This window comes from Juglans microcarpa x Juglans regia, chromosome 8S (assembly GCF_004785595.1).
Source record: "Juglans microcarpa x Juglans regia isolate MS1-56 chromosome 8S, Jm3101_v1.0, whole genome shotgun sequence".
NCBI lineage: Eukaryota > Viridiplantae > Streptophyta > Magnoliopsida > Fagales > Juglandaceae > Juglans > Juglans microcarpa x Juglans regia.
This window is the reverse complement of record NC_054609.1, coordinates 17,600,784-17,614,012: the sequence shown is the minus strand read 5'-3', so window position 1 is coordinate 17,614,012 and position 13,229 is coordinate 17,600,784.

Below are 13,229 nucleotides of genomic sequence, written 5' to 3'. Positions count from 1 at the left end.
CTTTGACACCCTTGCCTCTCAAATTCAATGCTTCTCATGTACGCTTTTCGTCTCCGAGTCGGGATCGTAGTTCGAATGTGGTGAGAATATTCTCTCTTAAATTTTTTTATAATTCTCATTTTAAAAATAATTTAAATAAAAATATTTTTTAATATTAAATTATAATACCAAAAATTGCACAACAGATTAGAAGGAGAGGAAGAATCATTCCCGATCCACTATGATGATTTGAACCTTGATCGATATGGTTTGAAGTGTTAGGCAACAGTCTGGTGTGATTGGACGATGTCCATACGAAGATAGATCCAACAGTGAATAGAAAATAAATACATAAAAAATAAAATAAATTGAGATACGCATATTTACATGGTTTGGCACTGAGTCTACGTCCACAAAACATTTGGAGGGCAATTCTACTATAATATGGTTATTTCTTAGTCTCTCATTCTCGTTGTACAATAGAAATCGAATAGCTATTTGTTGGAGGAGATCTTCAATCTGGACCTCTTGTAAGATTGAAAAAGCTTAAGAAGTTACGGTCGAAATCCCCTTTCTCATTCAGTCTAATCCATTTTTTATCCTAGTCTTGGGAGTGATGAGAAATGACAGTATTATTCCCCTCCTCGCTTGCATGACTGACTTTTTTTTTTCTCATTTCTCCTATTTATTTTCCTTTATGTCACCTTCTTCTTTTATCTCTCACATCTAAGCCTGAGAATCAACTATGTCGGTTCAGTTTTGTGAGAAAATCGAAATCGATCGATCAACATTCTTTTATGCTAAAAACCGATCGAAACCGATCGGTGTTAAGGGTTGAAACCAGCCGGCTTCGATCCTACCCGTTGTCGGTCGGTTTGATCGGTTTGGGCTTGTTCTTGGGCCCTTTTTTTGGGCCTGTGTTCTTGCCCAATTGGGCCAATGCAACAAATGTTTTGGGCTTTTTTTTTTTTTCTCAATTCATTACCCAAGTTCTTTTTTAGCTTTTTTTCTGTTGATTTCATTTTAAATTTTAATAGTAATATCTTTTTTAATTTTCTACTATTACTATGTAACTAACTATATTAATTATTACTTACCACTTATTACATAATTTAAAAAAATAAAAATAACTTCACTAGATGTTTAGTAACATATTAAAAAAAAAATTGTCTTAAGCATAGCAAAATGCAACTAAAAATATAACATAATTAAATGACAACAAATTGGGTGCCCAACTTCAACCTTCAATCTTCAATAGTTGCTACTTCAACTTCAAGCCTTCAACCTTCATTCTTCAATAGTTGTCACGTTTGATTGTATGCCCAACTCTATATACAAACATTAATAAATATTAATAATAAGAATAAAACATCAAATGTTAGTGAATTTGGATTATAAAAAAGACTAAAATTAAATTACAATGAAAACAAAGAAAATATTACATGATTCTACTATGAAACTCTCCATATTATCTATAGCCTCCTGGATATCAATGGTTGTTGCCGGATACCTTAACCAATTTTGAGTACAAATAAATGTCTCGACTGTTCTTGAAGCCAATGAACTCTAAAAATGATCAAGCACACGACCTCCCGTACTAAATGCTGACTCGAACGCAACCGTGGAAATATGCATGACCAATAAGTCTCGTACAATCCTCACGAATATATAATAGTTAGTCTCATTAATTTTCCACCAAGTCAACAAGTCAAATGATGTGAAGAGTGCCTCACATCCATTTGATAAATATCGGTCTACTTCTGCTTTGACAATATTAGATCACATGGCGAAAGATGCTTTATACCACTCATAAAACCATTTGGTCTCATGCTTGCCATCACCATCAGTCATGGTTCTAGATGTCGGAAGGGGCACATGTTCTTGCGTACTCATGGTGGAGCCAAATTCTGCATTATATTCCGCATACAAATCTTTCAATACTTGTTTCACACTCGACACCAACTCTTCAACACGAAACTCATCATGAACTTTCCTCAAGTGGAAAGTAAGAAGTCCTAACTTGTTTCGCGAATCAAGCACAACTACAATTAACATGAACAAGTCCAGTCTGTCTAATAACTCCCAATACTTATCATATTTTGTTCTCATATTTATAGTCATACTCCTCAAGCAACTATTAGGACTCTCGCTCAACTCCATCAATTCATTTTGGAGATCACAAATCTCCAAAAAATTAGTATTGGCTATCACATATAAAGACTTAAAAAATCTATTAGTGTACCCAGACCCAAGGTTATCATCAAAGTAAGAGAGGTAATTATAATCCTCACTCTCCATTCGCCTGAAAGCCTTCTTAAACTTCTTAGCCACCTCCAACATCATATAGGTTGAGTTACATCATGTCTGTACATCAAGACACATCATTTTCTTACAATCAATTTTTTTTTTCTGCACATCTCTTAAACTTGTCTAATATTGCGGGAATGAACGCACATATCTAACTGCATTTTTAACCATTGTGATGGCGTCATTACACTCATTCAAACCCTCATTCACAATAAGATTTAATATATGAGCACAACATTTCATGTGCATATACTTACCCCCAATAAATTTTCACTAAAAAACTATTTCAAATATAAAATTGCAGTATCATTTGAACTTACATTATCAACAGTTACAGTAAATATTCTATTAATGCCTCAATCAAACAAGCATGACTCAAAATATCTCTTAATAGTTTCCCCTTGATAATTAGGGATTAAACAAAAGTTAATGATTTTTTTATGCAATTTCCAATTTTTATCCATGAAGTGTGTAGTTAGATACATATAATTTAGATTCTGTACTGATAACCATGTATCGGTCGTAAACGAAATCCTCATGCCACCATTTTTTTAACATTTTTTTAAGTTTTCCCTTTTCACTTTTATCCAATTTCATATAATTTATTGCCACTATGACACTAGGGGGTATTGATGTCTGGGTCTCCCTCAAATTGTCTCCCAAGTTAATGGTTGGTGTTGATGCATCAATATCAATCAGAGACGACGAAGAATCCATCTAATTATAAAACAAAACATAAATGTTACACGTTATTATGTACATTATAAAACAAAACACTAATTAGTATTACACAGCAGCTAGTTTGCAACATGGCAAACATCACAAGTCTAAGACTTTAATCTAAGTTTAGTTCACTCATCACATTTCATGCTTTAAATTCAAAGACTGCTAAGAAAATAAAATTAGTTTAGTTCACTCATCACATTTCATGCTTTAAATTCATTGATTCAAAGACTGGTAAGAAAATAAAATTTTCAAACACAACACATAAGTCTATCACACACACACAAATTATCACACACTGTAAGCATTTCGGCATAAGCTCATTTCGGCATAACCTACAATATTTTTACTTTAAGCAGTAAGCATTGCTCATCACATATGACACAATGTCACAAACCACAATATTTTTACTAAGCAAGGCAAAAACAGAGATTAGATTCGGCATTTCCTCTTCCTCCCAAAAAATTCCTCAGAGAAATTAATTAACAAATAAATGGAACCAAGCAAAGATGAAATACAAAGGAAATTATAAAACTTACAGTGGAGATATGGGTCGTGTGGGTCATCGACGACGAAAGAGGAGAAAGGGCCTTGGTGAGTGTGGGTTGTCGGCGATGAGAGAGGAGAGTTTGAAAGTGCAGTTCACGAAGAGGGAGAGGGAAAGTGCAGGTCACTAGGTCCGGGGAGAGGGAGAGGGAGTTTGGGGAGTAGGTAAGCAAAAGTGAAGAACGATTGCGATGCGAAGAACGAAATGAACGAAGAAAGGAATGGAGGGGGAAAGGATTCAAATTCCTAACCCTACCCAAAAAGGACGCTGTTTGGTTTAGACTAAACAGCGTCATTTCATTATTATTTTTTTTCAAAGGGTTAGGAACAAAACGATGTCGTTTTGTATAAGAAATATATTAAAAAATTAAATATATAAGATGTCGGCCGGTTCTGTATGGTTCTTCAGTTCAGACCGGGCCTGAACCGCAAACCAAACCTACCGACGTTGATTTTTTTTAATTTGTTACTGCCGGCCGACCGGTTTATGTACAACCCTACTCACATTTTCTTTTTCAAGGGCTGAAAATCGACGTGGTCAGTGCGTTTTTAGTGCAAAACTGATGTTGCACCGACGAGTTTTGGAGAGGCTTAGAGCCAGCCGATTAGGGAAGAGAAAATCGTTAGCCTCAATCTCAGCATGAATCGGTGTAGTTCATTGGCCTGCCGTTGACGTCTCTGTGAAGAAGAAGGGGAGCGGCGAATTGTGTCGCAGGTGAGAAGAAATGAACTTGCAAAGGAGAAAACCAGAGGGAAAAAGAAGACAGGAGAAAAAGAATAAGTGGGGGTTATTAATCCCAGGATGAAACAACGCTGTTTCATCTATTTTTTTTATAAAACTCATAACTACAACGTCGTTTCACTTAAGTGAAACGGCGTCGTTTTATATATGTATAATAGAAATATATATATATATATAATTAGCCGGTTCAGCAGTTTCGGTTTGGTTCAGACCGAAACCGAGCCGGTCGGCGTCGGTTTCTTTATTTTTATACCGTCGATCGACTGGTTCTATGACGGTTTCAGCCTATTTCGGATTTCGACAACTGGTCCTCATCAAAGACGGTCGGTCCCGTCGGTTTCTATACAATCCTATCTTTTTCCTTATCCTATCATTGTCTTATTGTCTCTTCTTCTTCTTCTCTGCTTCTGTTGTCTTTTAAGAGCATTGGCAATGGTCTAACCAAATGCTAATGTAAGTCTAAATTTTAGCTATATGTGAAAAAAAACCTCCACATTGGACTAGCCAAAAGTCCAAAGCTCAACACTTGAGTTACAGTAAATCTTGGATCCTCTCCAAACCTAGCCAGTTACTATTCATATTAGAAATCAATATTTTACTATTTCATCTACCTACCCCTCTCTTTGCCTTGTTATTTTCTCTTTCTTCATCCCAAAGAGCCTCATTTCCCTCGTTTTTCCTTTCTTCTCCCTAAATCTCCTAGCACGTTGATCATTCGGCTTCGTCTTCTTCAACCCACACAAACCTTTCTCTTTGTCCATTTCTTTCTTTTTTCTCTTCATTTTCTCTCACGTTGAATCACGCGCTCTCCTTTCTGCCTCCCATTTTCGTCTTCTCTCTACATCATCGCCGAACACCATTTTTGTCTTCTCTTTGCACCATTGCTGAATCACACTCTCCTTTCTCCCTCCCATTTTCTTTTTCTCCAATTTTCGACTCCCTCAGCAACACTTTATTTCCTTTCCGTTCTCGGAATCCATTTGCAGACCAACCCACGCCTTTTTGTTTCCTCCCTCCAGATTTTCTTTTATTTTCATTTGCAGAGAACTCATTGAAGGCATCAGCAACCAAAGTATTTAGACTTCTCTCTAGCCATGATTTTTTCCCTAGGCTACCAAGATCAACGTCATATTTTCTTTGGAAAAACACAAGGAAACAACATTAGGATTGCAAATCCTCTAAAGGTATGTGTGAAACTAAGTTGTTGATCTCTTCTAAGAATTTTGACAAGCTTATTTTGAAGGATACAAAGTTGTATATGTGGTTTGTTGATTTTTGTGGTTTAGAGGGTGCTTTCATTCTCCGGTTGAAACTGGGGGAATAACTTTTTAATAAGCATTATATGGTTCATATTTCTTAAATATTTGAGAATAAAAATATATCTTCAAAGTAGTATTTTTTTTGTAGTTAGGTGTGATCTGTGCAATTTCATTGATTCATGAGTTATTTTTAGGTCCACATGCCATGCTCAATTGAAGCAAGAGAACCATGACTTTAAAGTTTGTATGGTCAATTAAGGGTTAGTATTTGATGTGTAAGCAGCAATATTATAGTTGGCAGTCACGGTATAGTGTGTAGGACATGCCTCTGAATGGTGTTGGGATGGTGTTGTTTATTGTTAATAATGAAGTGCCCACTCTTTGATATTTATAGCTTTTATCATCTACAATAAATAGATTGGGAAATTGCAGGTTATATAATGTTTGCATTCGTCAAAATGTCACTCTGTTTTTTTTAGTTATTTTAGTTGATTTCTTTTCACTTCACAATCTTTAGCAGCTTTATTTTCCTTTGTTTGGAGATGTTGCTAATCCTTTTAGTGAGTTGAATTCAACTGGTCAAGCTTAATTATCTGGTTATTTTCAGTATTCAGAGAACAAAAAATTATAAGAAAGAGTAAATAGCCTTGAGCAATTGGTCTCATTCACAGTTAATAAGTCATCAATGTCTTCAGAACAGTATGTAACTGGAGAATATATTGATGAATTGAAAAAGAAAATTCAGTCTCAGTTAATCATTTGGCTTGTTTTGGATCAGAATGGCTAAATAAATTCAATTGCTTTGGCTATTGATAGTTTGGAACCTTTTCATTATCCTACTACAATTGAAGCTGCATTGATGTATAGTTTTTTTTCCCATCTACATATTTGCAAGGGCTTGCATTTATAAAATTCATTCTACCTTTGTTTGTTTGGATAGGAAATTGAGAACCATGGCAAAGGTAATGAACTATGCAGTGATTGAGGTGGAAAAGAATGCATATTGTAATGGGGACTGTGGCAAGGGTAGTTATGTCTGTAGAGTCTGTTTCCAATGGCAAGGGTGGTTGTCATGTTTCATATATCAAAGAGTATATGTTGTTCTATTTCATATACCAAAGATACGTAGAATTCGAACTAAAGAAGAAGAACTTTGATGATGTGCATTTTATGTATGATCTAGTGTTCGGACCTTTGATTTTTACTTATTATTTATAGGGTTTTATTAGCTCAAATGAAAGTTGTTGTGCATGAAGTGTGGCGCCCCCAATCCCCATGTAAGGAAACACGGGAATCGAGACGCCAGGATGATGACAACATAGTCACGCATCCCAACGAAAGTGTCAACAAGTGTGCGTACATACAACAATGTACAATAAACAACGCAGCGGATAATATAAATAAGTCATCTAAGTACAATAAGTTTAAATACAAATATTCAAAACAAATCATCTTAAAAAAAAGTTATACAGTCATCCCAAATAAAATATATACAAGTCTCAAACCAGAATACGAGTGATCCCAATCACTCCTCGGACAGAGCCAAATCCTCAAGCTCACCCTCATCCTCCTCTGCATCAAAATCTGTTTTATCATAGAACGGTATCGCAGGTAAGTATAAACCGAATAACCACGAGATAAAAACATATTAATGCAACTAACATGCATGCATATGATGAAATATGCATCAGATCCAAAAATATCATTTTTTCTGAAAATGGATATTTTTCAACACACGCCAAAATCCCATTTTGGCCTACAAATAATAATCCGTCAGTTTCCCAGAAAATGACCCAAGTCAATAAAACATCATTTTCCCAGAAAATGAATCACATAAAATCATTTTATTCAACACACGCTATTTTTTCAGAAAATAGCCCATTAATCCATTAATCATATGCACCATGATCTCTCCTAGGGATCATCCGCACGTCCTGACTTCGTAACGATGCCCAGTTCCGCACCCAGCGCGTTCATGGCCAAGCATCCTCTAGCCCCCACCAGCAGAGGGGCCACAGAGTCGGTACGAGACCATCTCGTCAGATCCTGTTGTCGCCCAATGACAACCCATGGGACGTCACTCAATATATTCCGCTCCCGAGTGACCAGAGGAGCTCCACCGAGATAATGCCCCATCTCAGCTTGGGGTCGTGATACACACGCACCCAAAAATCTTTTAACATATGAAAACTCAGTTTTTAATAAACACATGAACATGAATGCATGTACACGAAAACCCAGTTTCCTTTACAAACATGATCTTGCGTGCAATATGTCATGTACATGAACAACACTATACCAACAACCAACAATGCAAACCAAACACACAATAACTCCGTCCACAATCCATCCGACCCTCGAACTCCTCGAACTCAGTCCGGCATGTTCAACCAGATCACAATAATATGAGTTAGTGCAAAAATATATTTAAATCACGATAGTTCTTTGAAAAAATACTTACAGTGCTATATAATGATTTTTGAATGATTACGAAGCTACAAGAAGTAGTGGCTCAGTAACGTAACAGTGTAAAATATACTGTGGCCGTAGGTCTCAAAAACTCACTTTTGAACGGAGATAAACCAAAACCCGAAATTGATAAGCTAGGGCTTAGAAATGTCGCTGAAGCTAGTGGTGGTGGTGGTTTGCCATGGGTGGCGGCGTAGAGGGTGGTTTTAGGCTAAAAATGCCCAAATCGGAGATGGAGATAGATAGGCTTCACCGGTGGTAGATTGGAGTTGGGAATGGGTGCATTGGGTTGCTATGAGGTCGAAGATGAAGTGGTGAAAAAATGGTGGCGCGACGGCGGCGCAACGGCGCAAGGAATGCCACTGCTTACGTCGTGCGTGGAGGAGAACGATGGAACGAGGGGGGCTGGAATTTGGGATGTGGGGTCGCCGGTCGATGGGGAAGCGAATGGTAGGGGCGGTGACGGACACAAGCGGCGCACGACGACGCTGTGGGTGGAGGAGAAAACGGATGGGGAGGGAGAGTGCAGGGGCTTTGCGCGCGGGGAGAGAGAAGGAAGAGAAAGAAATGGGGAGAAAGAAAAGAAAAATGAGAAAAAGAAAAGTGAGAGGAAAGAAATGAAGTCCAATCCTCACATCTTGGGTCACAAAAATGATCAAACGAAAAAGATTTTAAAACCGCAAGTCAATTAAAATAATTTAAACGTAATGATACAATGAAAATAAAATAATTTAATCCAACAGTCAATTAATTTAAAAGAAGAACAATTTAAATGCATAACAATAATAAATATTAAGGAAACATCTCAAATTAATTTTCACAATTTAAAGATCATAAAATAAACTATTTAAAAATATCTGATAATTTTAAAACAAGAGAAAAATATTTTTGAATTAATAAAAATAGTCTTTCAATAAAAATACACTAAAATACGGGGTGTTACATGAAGTAGTACTGCATTCAAATTATAAGGTTGTAATATGTAGGAAAAATGAGTAATTATATGTTTTTTTTTTTTTTTTTGGTTTTGATTCATATGCATTCTATTTATTAATTAATGTATGGAGTGTATTTGAAAAATCTAAAAAAAAAATTGTAACATACTATTAAAATATATAATATTATAATACTATTTTGGCTTTAATATGATTATTCCAATGTGGATTCACCTAGCTAAAATTTAACCCTATAGCCAAAACTTGAAATTCTAGTCAAATTTTAGACTTTAGGCCATTGCCAATACTCTAATGAAGGTCATTTGATAGACTGGACTTGGTTTATCTAGGTTAGGGTGATATTCTACCCCATTCAATAAATATTCAACTTTTTTATCTAATCATTACAAATTTTTCAAATTTCAAAACAAAACACAAAAAATAATACTAATTTTTCAAATTTCAAAATAACAATTATATTATAAAATTATATTATGACAATATTTTAAATTCATAATATTTTTATTCAATTTTTTAACTATTATTTCCTAAAACCCAATAAAATATTTTAACTCAAATCATTTCACTATTATTTACAGAATTTCCATCTCGTCTCACTTCTCAAAGATAGCCTAAGGGATGCTTGAAAAATGAAATGAGATGATAAATCTGTGAATAAATAGTAAAATAATTTGTGAACAATAGTGAAATGATTTAAATTAAGATGTTTTATTGGATCTTAGGAAAAAATAAAGAAAAAGTTCAATAAAATTATTATAAAGTTAAACTATTGTTAGAAAATAATTTTTTTAATATTATTTTTGTTTTGAGATTTGAAAAAATTGAATTATTTTTTGTGTTTTGTTTGAAAGTATGGAAATATTGTAATGATTAGGTAATAATTAGAAGAAAAAAATTGAAAATTAAAAATTAAAAAATATTTATGTTTAAGTGATGTTTGAAAAAAAAAATGAAATGAAATAAAACATATCTATTCTCAAACAACTCTCAAGGCAAGTTAGAATACTACCAAATAAGGCTTCAATTTCTTTGGTTTAAAGAATTTAAGCTTCATCCCTAATTTGAAATTTATATTATAAAAATAATAATAAATAGTTTGGAAGATAAAATAATATTATTTTATGAGCAATAATAGGCTAACAATCAATTCACAATTTATAAATAATTTTAAATAAAATAATATTTTTATTAAATTAAACGTCATCGACTCAAAAGTAAAAGTTCAAATTAAATTAAAAAATATATTATTTTATTACACATGAAGTTGTAAAAAAATTGTTATCTTTCTCAGTATCTCTTCATCCCTCCCATTATCAATGACAAACACATATAATAAGCTTAATTAGAGTAAGAAAAATGCTACTTGCAAGCGCATGATGTAAACAGCTTGCAATCGGCATAGCCACGCCAGTGTTTTTATTTTTCCTTCTCTCTTAATTTTGTTCTATCTCTCTTAAGGGAGTGAAGGCGAACTCAAGGTCTCACTCCTCAGTCTCCTCTAACCTCTCCCTCCGCCCCCTCCTCTCCGTCTCGATCGAAATGGCTGCTACAGTTATGTCAGTCTTCAAGGCCTTGTCAATGGCTGACTCATCTTGCGTAACCACCTTTCCCTCACTCTTTACCACCGCCACAAAAAACCCATATTGGATTCTCTCTATACCCTCCAAACCTATCAAGCTCAACCTCTCGTGCTCTCACTCTTCACTCTTTTCCCCACGTCTCTCCCTCAAAAACAATACACAATCTTCCTCCATAGCTACCTTTAGCCCAGACCTCAAACAAGACTCAATCTTCCTCCATAGCTATCTTTGTAGCCCAAACCTCAAACAAGACCCAATCTTCCTCCATAGCAGACTGGGCTCAACAAGAAGAAGAAAGCAACACCATCACCATTGACACCAAGGATCGTGTTTCGGGTTGGGAAGCTGAGGGAGAGGATTCGGTCATGGAGGGCGTTGAAACGGAGGCAGAGAGTAGTGATGATGGGGTTTTTAAGGAGATAGAAGAACATGAAGACCAGTTTGTAGAATCTCCAGAAGAAGCAAAACTTTTTGTTAGAAATTTGCCTTATGACGTTGATAGTCAGAAATAGGTTATGCTTTTCGAGCAGGTCGTGATGGTGGAGATTGCCAAAGTTATTTACAATAAGGAGACTGATCAGAGTTGTGGGTTTGGGTTTATGACGTTGAGCACTGTTGAAGAAGTTGAAAAGAGAGAGGTCTTATTTTTCTTTTTTTACTTTTTTCTTTTTTTATTTCACGTCACATCCCGATTACCTGCCGCTTGCACGCCTGCTTGTATCCAGCACAACTGATTAAAGTAAGCTCCTTTGCATCTAACCCTTCCAGCTAGCTTCATGCATTCAAATAACTTGATGGCTTTATCTCCTCGCAACGGACCCATAAGCAGCAATCGTAGCACTCCGCAAAACAACAACCGTGAGATCACATTCCAATGAACAGTTAATTGAAGTCAAATCCACATTTCACAACATGATAAGCATGAATTTAATCTGCTGCCCTGCATAAAAAGTTATCAAACCCTACACAGCTCCTCAGCACACTTCCCAGATCAGTGATGAACTCACAAGGCAAAAATCCCAACACTGTGTTTGTCTTCAAAAATGAGGAGAGATGAATAGCTGGAGAGAGGAAATGGCAGGAGAAATTGGGGGGAGGGGGGAGGGAGGGAGAGAGAGAGAGAGAGAGAGAGAGAGGGGATGGCCGAGAGGTGAAAGTGGGGCTGCAGAGGAGAGTCAAAACTTGAATTGGCCCATTAATGGGGCCATGAATTGGAGACGAGAATGCAGCGTAGTTTGGATAGTGATTTGGACGTGATAAGTTGAGATGATTTATTAATAATATCGTGATATTTAAGTTGACATATAATATTTTATTGGAATTTAGAAAAGTAAAAGTAAGAAGTTGAATAAATATCTTATAAATTTAAAATATTATTATGATATAATTTTTTTTTAAATTTAAAAAAATTGAATTGTTTTTTATGTTTTGTTTGTAAATTTAGAAAAGTTATAATAATTATGTAATGATTAGATGAAAAGATTAAAAATTTAAAATTGAAAAATGTTTGTATTTATGGTGTGTGGATATTAAGATGTATGCATCTCTCAATCTAGACCAGGCGTCAGTGTTTTTTTTTTTTCTTTTCTTAAAAATGTTACTAATGAAATTTACACGTTAGCAACAAAAAATAAAGTTACTATTATAAAAATATTTCACAAAATAAACTAATCTAATTTTATATGTTACATTATATTTACTTTACAATTTAACGTAGTTTTATAATCCGACGTACTACATCAAGTTACATTATTTTATAAATTTATTTTTGTGAATCTCTTTATTACCAATCAATTTTATTTTATGTCGTGGTAGTATCATTTTCCTTCATTAAAATACAACTAAAGGCAAAGAGAGCAACCAAAATACGATAAATATATAATAGAGGTCAAAATACGATCAATATATAATAGAGGTCCAAGATAGGGATCAAAATGTAACATTAATTCCTAACAAATAATTACACTTTTTTCCTTTGACCTTATAATTGAAGCCACTATGTGTCCCACAATAGATACAAAGTCCAGGCATCAACACATAAATTAATTAGATGATTGGTACATTTTCCCATTAATATTAATTTCAAAAAAGGAAATTATTTGTAAACGTTTCAAATAGATAAGTCTCATATAAGTCTTTATAAAAAATTAGATCTCATATTTAAAAAATGTAAAAAAACTATTCATTATTAGTGACTTACTTTTTACAAAGAAATTGTATGAAATTTGTCTAATATTTGAAATTTGTACGTAGCGTTACTCTCTTAAAAGAAGTCATCATCAGATGTCAAATAAGAATTCCTTCTTTTCTTTTTTTGTGTTTATTTTATTTTATTTTTATTTTTTCTTCCTTTAGCCAGTTTATCAAAGCAGGTAGCAAGATCTCGAAGAACCGATGTCAAATAAGAATTCCTTCTTTTCTTTTTTTGTGTTTATTTTATTTTATTTTTATTTTTTCTTCCTTTAGCCAGTTTATCAAAGCAGGTAGCAAGATCTCGAAGAACCGTAGAACAAAGGTGGAGGAGATGAAAGACGTACGTAGAAAAAAGAAAACAAAGATCATGACCCCAAGGCTAAAGTAATAGATAGGCTGCAGGCCGGTGTCGTTTGCTGAGTAATTATCACGTAAAAAGTTGGGTTAGAGAGATAGAAAAAAAAAAAAAAAAAAA